This window comes from Vanacampus margaritifer, chromosome 1 (assembly GCF_051991255.1).
Source record: "Vanacampus margaritifer isolate UIUO_Vmar chromosome 1, RoL_Vmar_1.0, whole genome shotgun sequence".
Taxonomy (NCBI): Eukaryota; Metazoa; Chordata; class Actinopteri; order Syngnathiformes; family Syngnathidae; genus Vanacampus; species Vanacampus margaritifer.
The window spans coordinates 23,360,761-23,383,506 of NC_135432.1; the positions used below are offsets into that span (position 1 = coordinate 23,360,761).

At 39.1% G+C, this 22,746-nt stretch overlaps 1 protein-coding gene across 4 annotated transcripts in view; it reads right to left on the bottom strand.

Moving 5' to 3' along the window:
* The window catches only part of ttll10 (tubulin tyrosine ligase-like family, member 10), a 35,401-nt gene that overhangs the window by 7,030 nt on the left and 5,625 nt on the right, over positions 1-22,746 (bottom strand). The window contains exons 1-2 of one of the 4 annotated variants that reach the window (XM_077576188.1): positions 22,411-22,521; positions 9,556-9,767 (exon numbers count right to left, since the gene is read on the bottom strand). The exons of 1 other annotated variant lie outside the window; for it this stretch is intronic. The gene's annotated coding sequence lies outside the window, so the exon portion shown is untranslated. Of the gene's footprint in view, positions 1-9,555; positions 9,768-11,479; positions 11,817-22,410; positions 22,522-22,746 lie in introns of those variants that run through there. 2 more of the 4 variants (XM_077576178.1, XM_077576197.1) reach the window with 2 other exon arrangements.

Sequence of the window (22,746 nt, forward strand, 5' to 3'; positions counted from 1 at the left end):
ATAAATTAATAAAAATTTTGAATTCGTATCATGATTAATCGGTATCTAATCGAATGGTGATACGGATCGAAATGCCAGGTATGAGGCAATTCACACCCCTAATATATATATATATATATATATATATATATATATATATATATATATATATATATATATATAATGTTTTTCAGCATAACATTTTACTATATTTAAAAAAAAAAAAGCTAATGTTTGCATACCCTTATAATTATTGATTGTACAAAGCAACCAAATCTTAGAGCTAAGTTAAAAATAAATAAATAAATACTTGGGGAGTGTTGAGCCTAGAACCTCAATACAACAATTTTGTAATGATGTTCACCAATAACACAGTTCTTTTCCATATGTATATGCATTTACGTATGTTTTTTGCATGCATTACTGTATTTGGAGGGACAAAAGGTTGGCTTTCAGGTGTTTGGGTGACAAACTGGTGTTCGCAGTAAACAAATGGATTTCATGATATACTGTATACAAAAAGTTACATTGTGTGACGAAGGTAGATGTGCAGTTCAAAAGCGTTGGTCTTGTTCTCTGCACCCTTTCCACTATTATTTACTTTTATGTCCGCCCGACAATTATTAAATATATTTTATTTAAGGCCGCCACAAAGCTGTGATTTTATGTAGAATCCATCCCATAATAACTATTCATTTCATGACAGTTAGGACACATTCATCATAATGTCTCGGGCTAATCCGGCGCCAGGAATGCAGTTGAGTAATATGCTTGTGCTGGTCTGCTAACACGTTTACTCCCTTAATCACTTTGTTTCACGCAGGAGGAAGTAACAATCTACCGTGACACATTTACAGATTTTCAGAAACAGCCCTTGGAAACATGTACATGAAACACATGTAAACTAACGAGGCTTTATAATTGCAGCAAGCACATTTGAACAGAATACAGAGATTGACACTAGCAATGTTAGCTTTAGCAATGTTTTTCAATTCCAAAATATTTCGGTTAATGACTAGCGATACGTGAACTCAAACGTTTCAATTATAAATGTTCACGTCGCCATCAGGCTATGACATACACCAACTGATTAGTGCCCTTTTTAAAAGCAATACTTGACTCATTTAGTCGTTTTCAGCAACAACAAAAAATATTATTTTTTGCCTAGAATTAATTTGATAACTTCATTGTTTTTTTGGTACAATTAATACCTTTAAAAACACATTTTGCCACTTACTGTCGACTGAAAATGACATCACAGGTGCTAAGAGTTTTAGATAACGACCATTCATGGCTCACCTGTTTTCTGGGTTTGGTCATGTGACGTTCGCAAACGGAACAGCGATTGGTTGTTACCTGTTTCCTTAACACAGGTGATGTCATCTTCAGTCGACAGCAAGTGGCAAGATCAGTTTTGAAATGTGTTAATTGTACGTGAAAAATAATAAAAGTTATCAAATTATTTTTAGACAAAATATGAACTTCGAGTGCAATTATAGTAGGTAATATGGTTCCAAGCTCCATTTTGAGATTCTAAAATTCGCAAGACTCTAACCCAGGGCTCACACACAGCTTGCTCCATTCTAATCACACTTTTCTATTATCAACCATCAAGTCATTTGTATATTAACTATCATATGTTGTATTAATAGGAATGTATTTACACTAAAATATTCCATCTGAAAAAACATGAAACGCTAAGGAATATCTTTTTCCAGTTGCCATCATTAGCTAATTGAACATTTCTCGTTGTGTAGTTTTGTTTTCAGGTCGGACCTCAGTTCAGTCCTGTCAGAATTTAATGTAATCTTCCTCTATATAGCCTAACTGACGGTAAGAATTCAGTTTGACTTTTGCACTAAACTACTTTTCAAAGCTTGTACTTTTGCTTACACAAGTATCTCAACCGCAGCACATTTCCCACCTGCGGAAAGCGAAAATGTTCCAATGCAGTGAGACGCTTGTCCCTGGAAGTGGGCCTCTCCCTGCATCAGCCACGCCTTGATAAAGAGCCGCCATCTGATAGAGACGCTGTTAAAGGCTGCTGCCGCAGGTGGACAAAGAGAGCAGGCTTGTTTTACAACCCCGTCCACATCGCGCCACGCCATCTGCCAAGAGCGATGTGTGCCCGTCCGTGTGTGCATGTATGAAAACCCCTTGTGTAAACCTGAATCTGTGTGCGCTTGTTTCCAGTGAGTACGTTCCCTGCACAAGGCGAATTCATTGTCACTGGCCACAACATTAGGTACACCTACACCCTCTAACGTAGAGTGTCGAACTCATTATAGCTACGGGCCACATTGGTGGTTTCCTCACGTTCTTGCTAGTACATACACACGCCCAACAAAAAGTTGGATAACTAAATCAGTCAAGGGATGTATTTCATAAAACTATTATTCAATGTATAAAAAAAAAAAAGGCTTGATATTTACAAGAAAACATGTTTGCAATCTGTCAACGTCCATGAATGTAAAGACAATTTTGGTACCAATTGTATCAAGAAAAATGAAGCAGACGCACATGATTTGCCTTAGTGGGCCTCCTAAAATGAGGTGGTGGGCCAGACCTGGCCCCCCGGCCTTGAGTTTGATGGCACTGCATTCCGCATTTACAAAGCTAACAACGAGCTTCTCCTGCAGCAATATTAAAGTTAATCAGTATTAGAACCATAGTAGGAATCATATTTATATGAAAATTTGATAATTATTGCTAAATACTATTACTACTACTACAATCACATTAATATAACATTAATAATAATACAAAACTTTTAGTCACGGTTCTTTTTTTTTCTTTTTTTAACTTTTAAAACAATCGTTATTTTGTGTCTGTTTTATTTGTATATCCGTGAACAGAAATCCAAATTAAGTAAAATTAAATATTATACTTTATACATTTTTTATTGTTTATTTGATTGATATTTTATATGTTATTTTATTTATTTACTGTGTTTTATTATTTGTTGTTTTATTTATGTGTTTAATTATTTATTATATATTTAAGAAATTATTTCTAGCTGTTTTTTTTGTTATATTTATGTTTTTGGTATTTAAAAAAAAATCCAAACAAACAATGCCAGAAATCCAATAATAATAATAATTGTAGTAGTAGTACCAGTCATAGTAGTAGTAGCAGTGGTAGTTAATTAATCAATTATGTAAGTCAGTAAAGGTCAATTCTTTTTTCTTTTTATTATTTTCCCTCTTTTATTATCACCCCCCCCCCCCCCCCCCCCCCCACACACACACACACACACACATATCATAAAGACGTCCAGAAGGCAGTGATTCTCAAGTGTGCCAGTAAAGGCCATCAGGAGTGATGTGGAAAATGTCCCACGGTCACGCAATAGATGCTCTTTAGATGGCAGATGGTACAATAAACCTGCGTATCCACCTGTTGCCATTCATACATCAGGATACCACAAGGTTTTCTGATGATTATGTCACCGTTGTGGAAAACGTTAGAATTCATCCTTTTTTTTTTGTGTGGCATTTTTTGTTTGTTACTGTGCCATGAGTAAAGCTTCATCAAAACTATATTACACTTGAAAAAGACAATATAAGTGTGTATCTTGGGGATTGGCCCATTCTCACGCCGTGTCGACTTGATCAGGAAGTGCTGGGAAATTACAGCCTGCAGCAATGGTGTCCCTCCACAACCTATTATTATTGCTACTTGGAGGGATTCTCCTTGTGAGGGAGTTATACAGCGGCGGCAATGGAGTTAAGTTACCGAGTAAAGAGAGGCGTGCCTCAATAGGCTCGCTTGCTCTCTCGTTTCCTTACACGAGTACAATGGGGAGCCGAAGTACGACAATATGTTCCCAGGCGGACTGCTCACTCCCACTGGCGACATGGGGAAGTGTTTTTGTTTTCTGATTTGAAAACGGATATCTGAACTTTCCGAAATCGGTTCACAAAGAAAATTGACTTAACTTTGGCAGTGCAACCATGTGACATCTCCCAGCCAATCAGCAACGAATGGTAATGATTGGAATCCTCACGATATAGCACATTCAACATAGAAACAAACTTACTACTTTGAGGCAAAATAGCATCACAAAAATCCTTTTGTTGCATTCATTTGGCGAGCAACACACCACACAGCCTCTAATCAGGGTTTTAGGAGAAGAATGAATCACGCACAAGTACAATTGCAACTAATCAACTCATAGAAAACACGGGCAGGTTGGAGCCCAACCTTCCTGCTTTGAAGCAGTGGCGGGCAAGACTTAACCAATGTGCCGCAGGCCTCACAATTTTCAAGAGCAATCCATCGTCTATTAGCCATCGTTAACCCTTGAGACGTCCTTTACATATCAGTGGAGCAGTTGATTTAATTTGAACATTTTGTTTGCCTAACTACCTTATCGTCACACAATAAGTACAAAATGTGTACACAGAGGTCAAGATGGTAATCTGCAAAGCAACTGGACTCGTGAATTTTGTTTTCTTAAAACATTCAAAAATGACTTCAATATTATGCCAATAGGCAAAATAAAAAAAGGTGTTTCTGTACTCGAATCTTTTCCTCTCCATCCTCAGCCAGTCAGGGTCGGCGCAGGAATCCGGTCCGACTGCTCCAAGCATGCACGGACCGGCTCAGGAATCCTCTGCAGGCTTCCCTCCAGTCGGGAATCTCACCCAGTCGCGTGACGTCAACAAGGCGGGAAGCCGCGTCTTAAAAGTCGTCGTCATCTGTTGTTCTGAAAGGAATTCGCTTTGCAACTGAAATCTAAAATGGACTCAGCAAGACCTCCGCCAAGGCTTCCATCCTTGTCACACGCGAAGATCCCCGAGGGTCTTGTTGGGACGGTAAGTACATAAGAGATCAAGCTGATTACATAATAAGAGACTGTAGTGAGTTAATCAGCTAGCTATTGAAATGTGGCTAGTTATTGGGAAAAGTGAATGATTACTGAATGGCTGATGAATCAACACCGGAAGATCAATGACTGAGGCCTGCCAGTGAAAACAGTTTGGTGTGTTCCAAGTCGATCCAGCCAAACTGCCTGCCTGCGTGCAGTTAACTTCCTCGTTTGCTGTGCTGTTGTATCTCGTGTGCACCTCATTACTATTATTATTATTACTACAAAGATAGTTTTGTATTATTAATAATATTTTACATTTATTTTGTATTTCTGTTTGTGTTATCATTTATTTTGTATCACTAACGTTATACGCTTCTTTGTGTTGTCATTATTATGTATATTATTATTATGTATATTATCATTGTTTATTTTTTATAATTATACAAAAATCTTTAGTTTGGATTATTCTTATTGTATTAATTTTGTATGTAAACAATGTATGTCAATATTTTAGTGTTATTACTTTCATCATTTTAAATAATGTCTTTAGGTTTATGATTTATAATCTATTTTTGGATGATGATTATTATTATTGTAATAAAAATTTTTAGTTTTATAAATTATTTTGTATGAAATTATGTATATTTAATTGGATTTAGTTTGAATAATAAATAATAATTAATACCATTCGTAGTTGTAGTGTTTTTAATTTATGTATATTGCCACCTTTCTAAAAATAATGGCTTAATTAATTTCTTTTTTTCAGAAAACATAAAAAACTGAACCAAATACTGATGATCTTATATGTATTCATTTCATTTCTGGGGTAGAATTGAATGATTTCTTTAACTAGGGCTGTAGCTAATTATAGCAGAGGTGGCCAGGAACATGAGATTTTATTTATTTATTTTTAGTTTTTAGGGGGGAGGGTCCGTCATTCAAAATATGCCATAGGCCATTATTTTAAGAAGATAAAGGTTATCATCAACAAAATGAGCATTTAGTTTATTTGTACCATCATCATTATTAGTATCATGATGATGATTATTTATAATTGTTTTTGTTATTATTAATATCCTCATCAAACTGTATCCCACAGTGTTGCCACAATGAGAGCGTATTTTGTGGAGTGGCAGTTGGGGGTGGGGTGGCAGCTTTAAAAAAGAAGCTCTGTTCTGCAGTAACCTGATCCGCACCTGACTGGAGCTCGGCATTCCGCTCTCACCGAGGAAAGCGACGGCGCTGTTGCAAGTGAGCCACGACGTGGGAACACATTGCAAAAGTGGATTCACAAATTACAATTAAAAAGACACATCAAGTGAATTCCAATTTCATTTATTCAATACGTTCTTTCACATTACATGTTGTGCCTGAAGATAAAGCATGGCCACACACAGTGTTCATTTATCTACTGTACCTGGAGAAAAGCCAAGTTCCTGCAAGGTATTCTGTTACAGTACAGATGAGTAGAGGACACAAAATTCCTCCTTATAGTCGGCACCAAAATGTTCCTAAATCCTAAAAACATTCCGAGTTGAGCATAGTTAAACTTTGATCACAGTTCCACAGTCACCCGCCGCTCGCCACCGCAAGTATGTCAAGGTGCACGCGTGAAGACGAGAGAGTGAGAGAGCAGAAGGAAGACAGCGGAGGGCAATGCCATTTAATGGACGGCATTACCAGACAGTATTAGACAGCAGTAATTACATCTAACCGTGTCTGGTAAGACGCCAATCAACAGGCTGGAAGGTTGACCTCTGAGGAAGCAGCAGTGCAGAAGAAACGGCCGGAAATTCTCACAACTTCCTCTTTCTCTTTAGCACCAAAACGCCGCCATCACAATCGGTGACAACGGGGGGTGGGGTGGGGGTTTTGCTGGCGGGGGCAATGGAGCCGAGTGGGTACATAAAGGCGCGGCTCAGTGTTTAGTATGACGGCTACATTTCCCTCCTTAAACACACACGCAAGCTTTTTTTTATTTAACATGTTCAATTCCCAGCTTACACGTTGGCATGCCTGTTGTTATAGCAGATCTTCCACGTTGGGTAGCTAAAACAACATGAGGCTCAGGTGAGCTCAGTTTCATGATGCAGGCCACTTGGACCAACGGCTGCCGCGCAGCACAAAGGCCGGCGGTGTTCATGGTTGCCTACCAGCAACAGAAAAAAAAAAAGGAAAAAAAAAAACTGCCTTGCAGGACCGGTGGAACAATCAACGTACTGCTATTCTTTTATGCAGGTGGGGTGGGGTTGACATAGAAGCCAAGAAAAAAAAAAGGGCAGGGAGGTAAGTAAAAAAATAAGTAAAAAACACTGAAGTTGAAGAAAAATGAGGACATACATGCGCGTTCGATGTCGTCTTATCAGGTTTGCACGTTTACTGCTTTTTTGGCTACTGGCAGAATCGCATTACGTTCGCTATCACACACGGACCAGCGCATTCCATCGCCTTCTGTCTCCTTACTAAATTTACTCCGCGCCATGCTTTGGATTAGTCATTAGTAGAGTTATAAGTAGGGATGTTCGACACCACCTTTTTCAGTCCGAGTATCCCTGGCTAGTACATGGGTGTCCAACTCATTTTTGTCACGAGCCACATCGTAATTAGGGTTTCCTTTGGAGGGCCGTTTAGGACTGTGAACCCAAAAAAATATATTACATAAACACAACAAAGTGATGAATAACTAGTTTTGAAATCACAGGCAAGTTACAACTGATTGGGAACAAAAAAAAATGCGTGCAATATCTCAGCGTGAAGAAATTTTTCAAGAAACGAAGTCGATGCACATCATTTGCTTTTCCGGGCCACATAAAATGATGTGGCGGGCCGGATCTGGCCCCCAGGCCTCCAGTTTGACACCTGTACTCTAGTAGTTTTTTGAGATATAAAATTTCATTTTATACTGTCTTCCCTTTGTTTGTGTGTGCCTTTATTGGGAGCGCTGTTCATGTTGTACTTAATTTGGCCACTTAGGGGCGGTGTGGTTCATGCGGTCTGATACAGTGTTAAGTTGTAGCCACATTAGAGAGTAGAAGGAAAAAGTCACGATCAAGTTATTCCAATAAAGTTTTTTTTTTTTGCAGCGTGGAGACGTCCTTTTGAGTGATAAAAGTGCCGCGAATAGAGCGCTAATTAGCATTAGCGAGTCAGACTGGAGTAAATTATTACAATTCCTTAAACGTCTGTAAATTTAAGCAAAAATTATTGTCAATCAAATCATTGTCAATCAAAAATCGCTTTTAATCGAAAATCGATTGTGAATCGAATCGCACACCCAAAAATCGGAATCGAATCGTGAGACATTCAAAGATTCCCACCCCTAGTAGACAATGGCAAAAATTGTGAACAAGGACTTTTCTGTCTGACACAGATAATATTTGCTGATGTGTCAACTTGCCTGCAGTAGTGTATAGCGCCATATACTGCCGAGGAGGGCTTACTTGATATAGTAAAAAAACAAATATGGCTGCCGATGCCTTCAAATAAGGCACGATACCTGTTATGGGCATTCGCCCATCCCGATCTAAAAGGAATAATGTATTTGTTGATGTTTGTGGTCCCCCAGAAAACATCGTTACCAGACAGTGTTAGAACAACAGTAGTACAATCCAGCACTGCCCGGTAAGATGGATCCTGAGAGCCTCGTTCTCCGGCCTGCTGAACACTCGGCTGCCGCTAACCCTAATAAGCAATTGTGCGCTTGCTGCAAGCGGATGACTATCATCATCATTACCAGGCAGTATTAGAAAAAGTGATGTAGTCCAATGCTGCCTCGTAAGATGGAGACGATCACCCAGAAAGATGCTCCCAACGGCCTATCATTGCTTTAATTAAATCATCTGTAAGCCATTTACTTTTAAGGGTACCATAAGTTTTAAATTCAAGTTAAATCTATTGATGTAAGTCACTTTTCTGCTACTCCTCGAGTGGCGGATTTCTCGAGCAAAATGCAAGCAGTTGTTGAGCAAGCACGTTGTACGAGCGGGACCTCCACTCAAGAAGGCTCGTGTTGTGCTCTCCAGCCCACACGGGCTGTCACAGAACACCGGGCCGCAAAAGTTGTTAATGATTGCCCAAACCTGTTCTGACTAGTCGAAAGCTATGGCACGGCAACGACGGGAGGAAGGGCTGCTTTTTCACACAATACGCGGCACTTACTATTTTTACACAAAACACAGCCCGATTCAAAGTAAGTCAAGCCATTGGGTGTTGTTGGATTTTTCCCACTTTCAGCGCTATCTGGCTTTACATGATGGATTAAAATATGAGGCGTTGCTCCTTTTTTTTTCCATTGGCGGACGTCTGATGCTGTCGTCTTTGTGTTAGTGGAGTGATGAAAGGCTGATGGAATGCTGCTCAGCTCGACCTGAGCAGGCCGCCCGTGTGCAGAAGGTCACTGAGATGCCGCTCTTTTACCCACTAATGTGGCTACTTCACAGGTGCCAAGTGCCAAGTGCTCGCCCCCGCACTGACTACACACTTACTCTCTTCATCAAATCTTCTTATATTACATGAAACTGAATTTCACTTGAAAAAAAAAAAATCTTGTTCAAGAATGCTTTGTTACAACAATTTCCAAAATGGCTGCATTCTCTTGATTACAGAAAAGGTGCGTTAATGAGACATTAAAAGGAGTTGTTGAAAAGTTTACCGTCACCCCCCCTCCCAAGCAAGGAAAAAGTTGAGCCCAGGCTTGAAAAGGGGGAAGGGAGAAAAAGTCGGGGGGGGTGGGGGCGAAATGGAGAATGCACCTGTAATCTTACCGTCTTGAAAGGTACCCCAAGCAAAGAATGCGGGAAAGTGTCGGGAAGGCCGAGGCTGAAAAAGAAAAAGCTCGCTCTTGGATTCCCGCCTGAGAACACTCCGTCTTCCTCGCGGTCGGTCAGGCCCCATGAAATGAGAAAGCCGAGCAGACCTGCTCACCCAGACTGGGTTTAGTTAATCATCAGCATTACAAACCAGTGGCGCGGGCCCTCTGGGGATGACAAGAAGGGAGAGGGAGAAAAGAAAGATTAGACAACGCTCACAGTACCTGCTCAAAGTAACGAGCCCGCCCTCACGCCCGCTAAACTTCCGCTGGCGCTTGCGCTTACTGGCAAAAGTTTGTCCTATTGTCCAAGATGGCGCACGGCGGTGGGAGTTGTACGCGCGCGCTGGTGGCTGCCCACGCTTTTCTGCTTCCCTCAAGTGAGGCGTGATCGGGTAACTCTGCCCTCTGTGCTGGAATGCGACTCCGGTGTGAAGTCAACAACCCGATAGGTAAACTGGCCTGGCCCTTAATCAATAGTGGCCGTCTTTGTGGGAAAACAATGGAAAGGAAACCCAAAACTTGACTTAAGTGCGGCGGACCTTATCTCGGCCTCTTCGCACGCTGAGGAGCAACCTGCTAACTGAGGCGTTTAAACCCTGATCCTGTTTTGCATCCTAAATTGGAAATGGTGGTTGGCTGGTTGCTTCTTTTTCTCCTTTTACAAATTATTATTTTTTTGCTTAATTATTATTCATATTATATTCAAAATTATATTTGTTAGCTATTGTAGGACAATTGTGATCAATGTGTATTTCAAATTTAGATTCAAATTTTTTCAAATGATTTAAAATGGTGCCCTCCTATATTACAAAGTGAAAGTTCCCCTCCCCCCATCAGATAAATCAAACTGCATCTTGATACTAACTACTTACTCTAAAACGTAAAAATTCCCTAAAACTCCATTTCAGCCTCAAGCACAAGCAAACAATTCAGCCTTGAAACGATTCATCTTAACTTTTGAAACTTTTTTTTCCTTCCCCCAGAACGAGAGGCTCCCATGTGACCTGCAGCTTTTCAGGTGTATGAAAGAAATGAACGATCCACCAATCACCATCTTCCACCTCAGTCTGCAGCCTCCGCTGTACAGCGGACACGCTTGACATTTTCCCTCCATTTTGTGGCACGCGTCGTTTATAAATCTATCTTCCATGAACACGGAAGGACTCGGCAATGTCTAACCTTTCCGTGGCGGAAATTCCCTCTTGAATAAGAATGACGCAGCTGTTCTGTTTGTCTAAAGCTCGCATGTGAACTTTAGAGACAAAGAGAAAAGAGGAGCAGACATTTTACGTCCACTTCCTCTTTTAAAACAGCCACAGCTAAGACTTCAAAAACCGGGAAGGACGGCGACAAGATGACCTCAGCTGAAAACTAGAGTCACGCTTCAACAGGTTGTCGAGAAAAGTTGCGTAATGAGTTACATAATCTACTTATTCAGCGCGTATCCGCACATGCTAGGCTAATTGTCTTTTGCCAGTAAAAGCGTTTCATACCGTACATTCAGCCGTTTGTCTCCTTGTGCAGAAGTTCGAATGATCTGAGAGACGCTGTCGTTACGTCCTTTGACAAGTCTGGCAGTTTGCCTTTACCTGCCCCAACTGGTCTATCCAGTTTGGGAATGAACGTTGGCTTCTATTGTTTCCGAGTCTTTCTTTCTGGTTAAATGCAACTGGAATTTGATAGGTGTTATTTTCGCTTCCCACCGAAAACACACCCCGAACGCTTTATCGAACACAATCGCTAACGCGTCTCCTGATCTTAGCTGACTAACAAACGTCCAAAAAGTTTGAACAACAGCGTCGCTGGGCAACAAGTTGCGAGCGCGGCTAACGTCTTACGAAGCGGACAATGAAGACAAAGAAAGGATCACAATTTACCCGGCCTTTCCCAGGTGTGGTCACCGAGCCAGAAACCCAATACAAGAGGCATCATTGTGTCGGGCCCGGCTCTTGCCGCCTCGTTGGCTAGTCCTCTTCTTTCCTGCTCTGGCTGAAGGACACTGGCATGGCGGTTGGGAGGTGTAAGATGTCCCTCCTTCCTTTCAGGTAGATGCAGCCTGCGCGATGTCAGCGGAAAGCCAAACCCCGGAAGAAAATGGCTTCGGTTATCTTCCTGGTGCCCGAGCCCAACTTCTTTCTTTTCCGGAGTTCTCTTCGGCGATACTCGACCGTTAAGCTCCTCGACAAGACGGAGGCAGAATTTGTAAAGGGCTTGGTTTACATGTAGCCCGACTCCCCCGCCTCCTCTTTGCCCCCGCAGGTGTAATTTTCAGCGTGCAGCCAATCTCTTCGGCCCGCGGCGCTTACAGGTGTGTCCGATGCAATGTCTCAGCCAATGGCGACGAAGAAGACAACCCCCCGCGCTCCCCCCACCACAGTCGCCCTCTGACTATCACCTCACCGGTTCGCTTACCTATCCCCCAACCCCCGTTAGCCCCCAGGTACCTTCTTGTGTTTTTGATGACAACTCAAGCTTTGTGGGAACTATCTCCAAACTATCTCCTCTGTTCTACGCAAACACGATTGGTACACTGACAAAGCATCCAGCGCTTGGCAAAAGTCACATTTTTCATGCCGTTTTATCACAGCGTCATCAGGTTCAAACCTCTGCCTTCATTTTTGCAATATAAGTCAGCACCAACCTGAAATACCTGCCCTTTGCTCTCATCAACTGCCTCCCTTTGTGTCCACACGCCTTTTTTTGTCCCAACAATAACCCCAGCGGGAACAACCAGGTGAACAAAGTGCAGGTGAGTAAAACTTGAAAAAGGGACACCAGAGGTTTGAGGTCAGTTTGAGCATTTAGAGGTGGGGGAGCAGCCCGCCAACAAAAGGAGGGGGGAGCTCTCGGCCCCAGGGCCAAACAGAGGCCGAATCTAAAACCTGACCAGGGTTTGGCTGGATACTGGGCAAGGCAGCCACTTTCGGTCTCCAGGTGTAATTGTCAGGATTATTCTCTTAACAATGAGGACAATACCAGAACCATATCCTGTTTCCGCAGGGGGTGCGGCACGGCTAACAGCAGAACTCCGCCGGCAAATGAGGTGATTGCCTGTTGAACAAACAGTACCGGCAATGACGCAAACGACAATAAAATATTCCACGTACATCCTTCTGTGGGAGAGTTTCTTGTACAAATGTGACAATGCAGAACCTTTTGTATTTACTTCAAGTCAACAAAAGGCTGATTTAATGAACGTGACATCGACTGCCGGAGCAAAGCACTCCAACACAAGTTTTCCAGACAATTATAAGTAACCAATTAGCACTTTATCCCCCTCGGCCAAGTCAATCCTGTGAGGAGCTCGGCTCATAAAGAGGGCGTTTTAGTCAATTGCTGCGCTTGCAAAAGGTTTGCTTTGTTTGGGATTTCATTTGCATTGCAAATGAGGAAAGGGGGTGACACATGGGAGACTGACCTCAACTTATTTGGCTACTGATGGCTATCTAGCCAGCCGGTCACGCAAGGCAGGATCACAAGGACGTCAGTCAGCAGGTCACGAGCGTCACGAGCATCACTCGCAAATGTAACACAAACAAAGAGACGACATTTTCTTGCATGCATTTGTTCGCAAATCCTGCTGAGCTCTCCATCTGAGGAAAGACCTTTTCTAGATTTTAAAGGGCTTCTGTGACAAACCTGCACCTTGGATGTAAATGTCACATTTTATTTTCATTACTACCTCTGGAAGAAAAATTGGACATGAATCAAAAGTATTGGTTTGGATAATGAATATGAAATTGATCTTGAAGCATTCGAGTGTTATATATTATATGATGATGACAATCAAACAAAACCTTCAGTGCTCTCTGAAAGGTCATAGCAATAACCTTCTTTTTCTTTTCTTTTTTGTTTTGGCAAAATTGCATCTGTCCATGGGGGTTTTATCTACCTGTCTTCCTCCTGCCCTTCTGCTCAGGGGATAATTACAGAGATTCACATTGTCTTTGAGGAAATTGGAGGACTTTGCCCAGGTGTGACGTTTAAAAGGGCCTTCATTACAGTCTCCAGACAATTAGCTCGCTGTCTGCATGATCAGGCCAGTAGCATATGTGCAAAGAAAATGGTATGAAAGTCGTTATACAGCGTGTCCCAAAAAATGTCATCACTATTTTGACTTAGATTGATATATTTTTGTTTCAGGTGCTAATAACCTGAATAATGGCAAACTCATTAACTCATTCACTGCCTTTGACGGCTATAGACGTAAAAAATGAATTTAAACTATTTCTATTAGTTAATTTTTTTTCTACTTTTGTTAAAAAGAGTATGGAAACCTAAACATTTTTTATTGTACATTTAGAACAGATATAAAATGTGTGATTAATTGTGAGTTAACTATTGAAGTAATGCAATTAATTACAATTAAAAAATGTAATCGCCTGACGCCCCGAATTTTTTATAATCTTTAAGTCACGTCAGGCGATTAATATTTTTAATTGTAATTAATCGCATTACTTCAATAGTTAACTCACAATTTATCACTCATTTTATATCTGCTCTAAATGTACAATAAAAAAAATTCTAGGTTTTCATACTCTTGTTAACAAAAGTGGAAAAAATGTGGAAAAAAATGTTAAACTAATAGAAATAGTTCAAATGAAATTTTTGACGTCTATAGCCGTCAATGGCAGTGAATGAATTTAGCATTATGTAAGTAATTTGGCTATAACTTCATATTAGTGCACTTTTCCAATGTGTACACGGCAGTTTTGGGATCCCTTCCTCAATGTATGGATTCCCTTGGAGATTGAGGGAGTCTTTCAACAAAACACTCTTGGATCGTTTGGTTGGTGGATGTCCAAGGTCTGCCAGAACATTGCTTAAGGATGTCATGAACAATTTTGCCTGCTTTAGTTTGATCTCTGTTGCAAGCAATGGTACGTCATGTTGGCGAATTCCTGTAAAATTGTCTTCTAAACTGTCTCCCGTTAAGTTTTTGGAATTTTAGTAGCACCTTATGACAAATGTTCTTTTTTCAAAAGTTAATCATGAGTTTGACATTATTTAGGGATATTGACACCTGAAACAAAAATATAAACACTAAATTAGAGATTTATAGCATTGCAGGTGACGTTTCATAATAAACTTAAAATTTACAATAACCTTTACAGGTTAAGTTGTCCTCTGATCTTCTTAATGTTCCTTCAACTTTTCAGTGTTTAACTACTCGTGTATCACTTGCTGTTCTGTAACAAGGAGCTGAAAGGCAAAATTCACAACAGCGGTTTGATACAGTACACAAACTGACCAATACATTCCGCTGTTCAATTAGAAGTGATATTTATACAGTCCTCTTCATCATGCTGTTGACCTCCTGACACTAAGATGACACCTTGGAATTGGTCAACAGTATTCCAACAGGATGTTCTCAGAGGGAAGTGGGCATAAAGTCGTAGTGTTCCATCAACAGGTTGCAAAAGAGATGTAGAGAGACTGGAAAAGTCACAGAAGACATGGAAGTGGACAACCTTAGAAATGCTTCTTCTTTTTTTTGGTTACACCTTGTAATGCATTTTGCTGTTCAATTTTTTTGTTACTGAACAGGAAGTTGCAAAACATACTGAAACATTGAACTGTTGGTCGTGCTTTCAGTCAAATACATTTGAGGTTTATCTTAAAATTTTACTCAAGTACTTTTTTGGGGACAATTAATGACTAACAACAAAAAACGGACTTTTGAGCTTTGAGATGCAAGCATCGTGTCTGTTCCCAGTTACAGAGAATCAGCAAGGGAGAGGAGTGAGCACACGCAGTCTCGCAGCCTCGGCCCTGCCCTGACTTGCCTCCTGCCACCCGCATTGTCTAATTGGCCCCATAGGATTCAGCCGCTACGTGTGTGTGCGTGTGTAAATGATGCAGTCTTGTGCTATAATCTCTGGTGGGGCAGTTACCATGGAAAAGCAGAGTGAAGCATACCAATTACTGCTGCATCCTATTCCACAACACACCTGTTGGACTCACTTGGTTTCAGGTCAAACTGCACTTTGCTATCATCTGCCTAGAGAGTTATTATCCATATTCAACATTTTTTATGTAAAAAAAATAAAAATAAATAAACAATCTTAAAAGAACGAGAATGTATTGTATGGTTAGTATATAATTTGATATACAGTAGAGTGGAACCTGGGTTCATTTTCCCCATTCAAGGGAATGGAAATCGAGTGGGTGCAGCACCTGCACCAGATGTTAGATTTTGCCAAACCAAACTACATAGTAAAATTTGTTCACAACATTGTGGAGTCACAAGTCAGCCTACTGGAATGTTAGAACATGTTGGAAAGTCGTACATTTGAATGTGCCTCAGTAAGCGCTGCTGTTTTGGTTAGCAACAATGTTTAAATGAGATCAAAGTTAACCCTTTAGCCCATGTCAACCCCTGGTTCAATGTACGGTGTCAATGAAAGCTTTGATAATCTGACATAAATTACTTTTGGTGATCAACGCTGTTTAACCAAATGATTGTTAATGACATTATACTGTACTACATCATACTGAGTGGAGATTCTAATACTTTGATTTCCTTTTACCTACAGCCCAAATATAATAAGATCTCAGTATGACGCAAGGACCGGGTAGATAATCTGTCATTCTATGGTATATTATACATTTTATACTTGTGTCATATGTGATGTTATGCTGAGTACAAATTTTGAATAATGATGATTTTCCCCACAATACAATCAAATGGAGAGATTGATTTGCTTGACTACTTAAACCAAACTGCATGTATTCTTGCACCTCTCCAAGTGCAGACACGCACACAAACTGTCCCAAGCAGCGACTCTCTAAAGCTGTTGGCGCGGCTCCAGTTTCACACATTCACAGACGAGACGCGGTAGTTTGTTAGGGAAATGTGTGTAAATGCCGTCCAAAGGTCATCGCTCATTGTGGCCAAATATAAACAGAAAGACAAGTTACCCTGCCTCTCGGGCACATTTAGTATTGTTAGTCTTTAAATGGTTTGTGTGTGTTCAGTTGAAGGCATTGTCAAGTACTCGGGCCCTGTGTAACATCCCCAAACACACCTGCCGGCCTGGCTCCTCAAAAGACTGTAATTAGCTCACGGCTTAATGTGTTTACTAAAGCGCTAGCATGAGGTACTAGTAACAATGACTTCCACAGCGGGTGTAAATACAAGTACATTTACTGACTCGGGCGTAAATTTGTGAAGTGTTCTGATTATGTGACGTTTGTCTGTGCCAGGGGTCAACAACCTTTATTGTCAAAAGAGCCATTTTGGGCCAGAGAAATAACAAAAAATCTTTCTGGAGCCACAGAACATTTGAAGATTGTGATGAACGAAACAGCGTGTCCAACAGCTACGGTAATTAGAGCTGCACCACAAGTTATATAAAAATATGACAGCAGCATCCAATACTTTTGACATTCATTTTCTTCTATCTTTCGTCTTTTTCGTCTTCTTTTTTTAAATTATTTATCTTTTGGGTGTAATTTTTCAGACATTTTTTTCATACAATTTTAGACTTTGCTGCATTTCTGTCAAATTTTTGGCATTATTGGCAATTTTATGGACACATGGTCATTTTGTGCCTCTCTTTTTATGGCTATTTTTGAAATTCTTTTATGCCTTTTTTGCTATGAATTTTCGGACATTTTTGGCAATTTTGTGGACATTTTATGGTAATTTTCTGAATTTCTCCATTTGTTTCTGGACATGTTATAGCAACTTTGTAAACGTTTGCTGCCTTTTTTAAAAATGTATTTTCTGACTTTTTAACTTTTTTACAATTCCAAAGACATTTTATGGTAATTTTCTGGCTTTATTCTTTTGTTTTTACTATATATTTACTGTATTTTATGGTTACTTTTTGAATGTTTTCTTTTCTGCCTTTGAAAAAATAACAATAATAATTCAATTCTTTCACATTTTGGGCAATTTCATGGACACCTTATGATAATTTTATGCTTTTTTCTCTTCCTTTTTGGACATTTTATGGTCACTTTTTGGACTAGGTAACTTAAAAAACTTTTTCCATTATTCTTTAAAAAAAATCTATATCCAACTATTCATATCATCAATTTTTTTAACGAATAGTTTATCTTGAAAAAAAAGTAAAAGATTAATTTCTACTCTTCATCTCTCTTTTTCTGACAACTTAAAAAATTGGACTCTGACTTTATATATATATATTTCATTATTCTTTAAAAAAAAATCTATATCTAACTATTCATATCATCTTTTTTTTTAACGAATAGTTTATCTTGAAAAAAGAGTAAAAGATTAATTTCTACTCTTCATCTCTCTTTTTCTGACAACTTAAAAAATTGGACTCTGACTTTATATATATATTTAATTATTCTTAAAAAAAAAATCTAAATCTAATTATCCAAATCATTCATTTATTAAACAAATAGTTTATCTTAAAAAATATATATTTATATATTAATTTCTACTTAAGCGAGAGAGAGAGAGAGAAAGAGAGAGAGAGAGATTCACAATTCACAATACTGCTACTCGTCAGTAGCACATTGACCGACAATCCATTCATGTGTATATCAGTCATAAGTCCGTGCTTGCTGTCGCGCCAGGAGTGACGTCAGAGGACCCAGCCTTGTGAATTTGGACACAGGCAAACACTTTCATTGTTTTCCTGAAAGTGTAAGTGTAAATAATTAGCAGTTTATTGTTTGCTGTGCCAACTTTTCAGGAGGTGTTCTACAAACGCTTCTCCATTGTACCACAGCCTGCTTTGTAAAAACATTCCTTACTGTTTGATGCTAAGTCTGTGTAGTGTGTGTGTGGACAGTACATCCAATGCATCACAGGGTCTGTCTACAGGGTAACAGCAGGTTCCACTAATGATACAAGATGTGTTTGTGAGATAAAGGCTCTCTGGGGGTGGGAATGGGGGGTGTTCAGGTGAACACACAGCCAGGATGTGTCCCACTGGGACCAGTTACCAAGGTAGAGCATCACCTGTTCATTCCTTCCTGTGTGTGCAGAATATATCAAAACTAGTAGTATTGTATAATCAAATGCAGCATTTAAAACACCATAAACACTTTTTCTAAGTCTATCATCATTTCCATCTGGAGAGATACTGAATATGATCTTGAAAATAAATTGCAGGTTGCACACACACTCAAAGCATTTTGCAGCGGTAGAGTAACTCCACGAATGACAAGCAAGTCAGACCTGTGTCCTTCCTGAACATACAGTAGGCTATGTGACAATGAATCCAAACCTTCCAAACTGTCACGGAAGTATGAATGGATATTCTCCACGCCCACTCACATGGCAATTATAACGTATAGTCATCATTGCTGACGGTTTGCATTGAAGCCAAAGTCAAATCCTGACTGGACAGCATTGTATTACTCGTATTCAACTGTAAGAACTTGTGTATCATGTATCCTATTCAGCATCCGTGAGAAAAATTGTCTTTATGAAAAATATCACATCCAATATAACTTCATTGGGCACTTGCCACAACTCATGACATTCTTTTTGCAATGTATTAAAAAATATAATAAAGTGCATTCAACAAATGTAACCCAAGCCAATTTTCATGAGCAAATTATCTCGACTGATGCTCTCTTTATTGCCCAAATGACTAAATTAACTGTCAAACTTGTTGAGTTTAAATTAGTGCTGTCAAAGTTAAAGCGTTAACTGATTAATTAACTCATTCACTGCCATTGACGGCTATAGATGTCAAAAATTCATTGGAACTATTTTTATTAGTTTAACATTTTTTTCCACTTTTGTTAACAAGAGTATGAAAACCTAGATTTTTTTTTTGTACATTTAAAACAGATATAAAATTTGTGAGATTAATCATGAGTTAACTAGTGAACTCATGCAATTAATTCCGTTTAAAAATTGTAATTGCCTGACTCTCCAAATTTTTTATTAAAAAAAATGAATTGCGTCAGGCAGTTAATTTTTTTTTAAATTGTAATTAATCACATGACTTCCATAGTTAAAAATTAATCACAAATTTTATATCTGTTCTAAATGTACAATATTTTTTTCCCTAGGTTTTCTTACTCTTGTTAACAAAAGTGGGGGGGGGGGGAATTAAATTACTAGAAATAGTTTAAATTAATTTTTGATGTCTATAGCCGTCAATGGCAGTGAATGAGTTAATCACAAAAAAATTATCGACTTAATCATAAATTAACGCAGATTAATCGCACTATTAATTTTTACAATAGATTATCCTTTAGCGTGATAGCAGATGATAATTACATGCATTAAAGGAAAGCATTTAATAAATGTTTGCATATCACATTTAAAATATTTGTTCATCTCAAAATATTGGGGTCATTTTTTTCCATTTTAAATTATGCAAGTAATTAACTGATTAGAAAAAGAGAAGGATGCGTGTGTGGAGTGGATCCAAAAATGTTGAAGACGTTCTCATAACATTAAATGTCAAAAGAATGAACACATAATTGGTGCGCTTTAAATTTGGCGGGAGAAAAATGTTGACAAAAAGCCTTTTTTATTAAGCGATTAATCGTGATGAATCAAAATTTGAAAATGTGATTAATCTGATTAAAAAATGTAATCGTTTGACAGCTCTAGTTTAAATACAGTTGTGACATTTAAGCATAAGTACCGGTATCCACATAATTAAAAGTCAATTGCAACCATGCATACAAAAATACAGCAAAATAGTAAAATAGTACAGTACAGTATAACATCAGTCTTGACAGCACTGTTATTGCACACAAAATGGAAAGGAAGGTAAAAGGTATTCTGCTTATTTTAAAAGTCCAAATCTACTGATTTAAGCCTCTTCAACATGAATGCCTTCTGATTTCCTTTATCCTAGACCATGACCACCATGCCATATTAAGTTTTAAACAAAGCTAGACGCATTGATAATTAATCAACTCCAAGCTGGTTGATACCCATGCAGTGACCAACGTTTTTCAGTGACTGTAGTACAGTGTATTGTAATGATGACGCAGAGAGATTCCACCTTGAATTGATACTTGTCAGTAGTAAATGATCAGCAGTTTAGAGTTTTTATTTTTTTGGCATGAATCAGGAAGAAATCAAAGTCCATAGCAGAGACAATGTCTGAGCTCCTGTGCTTTACAAAGGTGCTCCTGTCAGAGAGCTACACATTAACACGGGCAGCTGACGGGCCTTCTCCGAGCTTGGCCGCACTTTTACGACCCCACACACCCTTTCGGATTTGTCCAAGCTCTGTCAACATCGCAGTCTCCAGACGGCCGTCTCGCACGGTCTAGCCAATGGCGAGTACGCGGCAAGCTGTGCCGCTATCCCACGCGGGCCTAAGGGAGAGAGGAGCCATGGATACCGCCTTTGGCTGGGCTAGTGCAAAAGGAAGTGTTGAAGGAGCGGGTAGGTAGTGTCACACTTGGCATCAGGGGAGTGAGTGTGTACACACCAGCCTGGTCCGATGCTGATGGTTTATGGCCAGGGCATTGCAAATAGCGGAGTGTTTACTGAGCCTAATCTTTGATCATTGAGGAAGAGAGTTGCAGTTAAATAGGCTCTGAACCAACATCCTGGAAGGTAGCCATGCAGCAAGGTGCAGTTAAAACAGCGCAAGTTCTGTCTCACAAGCCAAGCCAGATGCAGCTATCCATACATACGTCCATTTTCTATCCGCACTCGAATTCTAAGTGAGCTAGAGAATATCCTTATATATATACAGTATATTTAAAAAAGGTAGTCGACTGAGTAATTAAACTAACCTAACCTAATTTAACCTAATTAAATTCAACCAATTTTTTTAAGGCATTAAGTCAAATTGCTTCAGTGACAATCTACAATGTATGTTGTGTCCAAACTTTTGGCCTGTACTGTATATATTGTTTTTAACTCATTAACTGCCATTGACGGCTATAAACGTCAAAAATTTATTTTAACTATTTGTATTAGTTTAACATTTTTTTCCACTTTTGTTGAACATCTTGATTTTTTTATTGTACATTTAGTTTTGTACATAAAATTTGTGATTAATCGCGAGTTAACTAGTGAAGTCATGCGATGAATTACGATTAAAAACTTTACTCGCTTGATGTCTGAATTTTTTATAATATTTTCTTATTAATATTTGCTTGCAAAGTTGACTCATTCACTGCCGTTGACGGCTATAAACGTCAAAAATGTATTTGAATTTTTTTTAATGATAAAAAAAATAAATAAATAAAATAAAATAAAATAAAATAAAATAAAATAAATAATAATAATAATACAAAAAAATTAATTTAAAAGAGAGAGCAATGATGATGACATGTCAAATCAATAAAATTACCGAATGAACAATACTGAGCTCTCCAGAAAAAAATTAAATTAAATAATTTTAAAAAATTCATTTGAACTATTTCTATTAGTTTAACATTTTTTTCCACTTTTGTTAACAGGAGCATGAAAACCTAGAATTTTTTTATTGTACATTTAGAACACATAGAATTTGTGATTAATTGTGAGTTAACTAGTGAAGTCATGTGATTAATTACAATTAAAAACATTTAATTGCCTCTTGCCCCTAATTTTTAATATATTTTTTTATGAATTTATGGCAGTGAATGAGTTTATATCACTGTAACAGTATTCCAGTAACCAGAGAGAGAACCCAGGCAAGCACAGAAGAACATGTAGACAAGAAGGCCAAAGCAAGGATTCGAACCCCACACCTCATAACCATGAGGCAGATATCTGCTAACCACTCATGCACAGTGCGGCTCCAGATGCAACTCGTACCTTAACATTCAAGACCATCAAGCTAATGACATCATTTTTACACCATGACTTCCTATTCAGCGGAGGATAGCTCAACTTTAACCCCAGCTGACCTACCTCGTGCTGAACCTCCCGCCTTTGAAAATCATCCAAATCTCCTTTCCAGACAATTGAAGGCATTGCTTCAAACATTGTATTTCCTTTCTCCTCTTTAAATCTATTTAGCAAACTTAGTCCCTGAAGCACATGCAGTGAGCTCTGAGATACACTGTATTAAAATTTTAACTGTGAGGGGCGGAAAAAAAGGACAACACGGCAAAGATGTTGGCAGCTGTGATGTGTGTTGAGAGGAATGCGCTCGCCGGTGTTATCACTCGCTGAGTTATGCAAGAAGAGTTTGGTGGAAACCTTTGCCTGGTACAGCACTGGGCCTCAGCCTCCTCACACACGGGG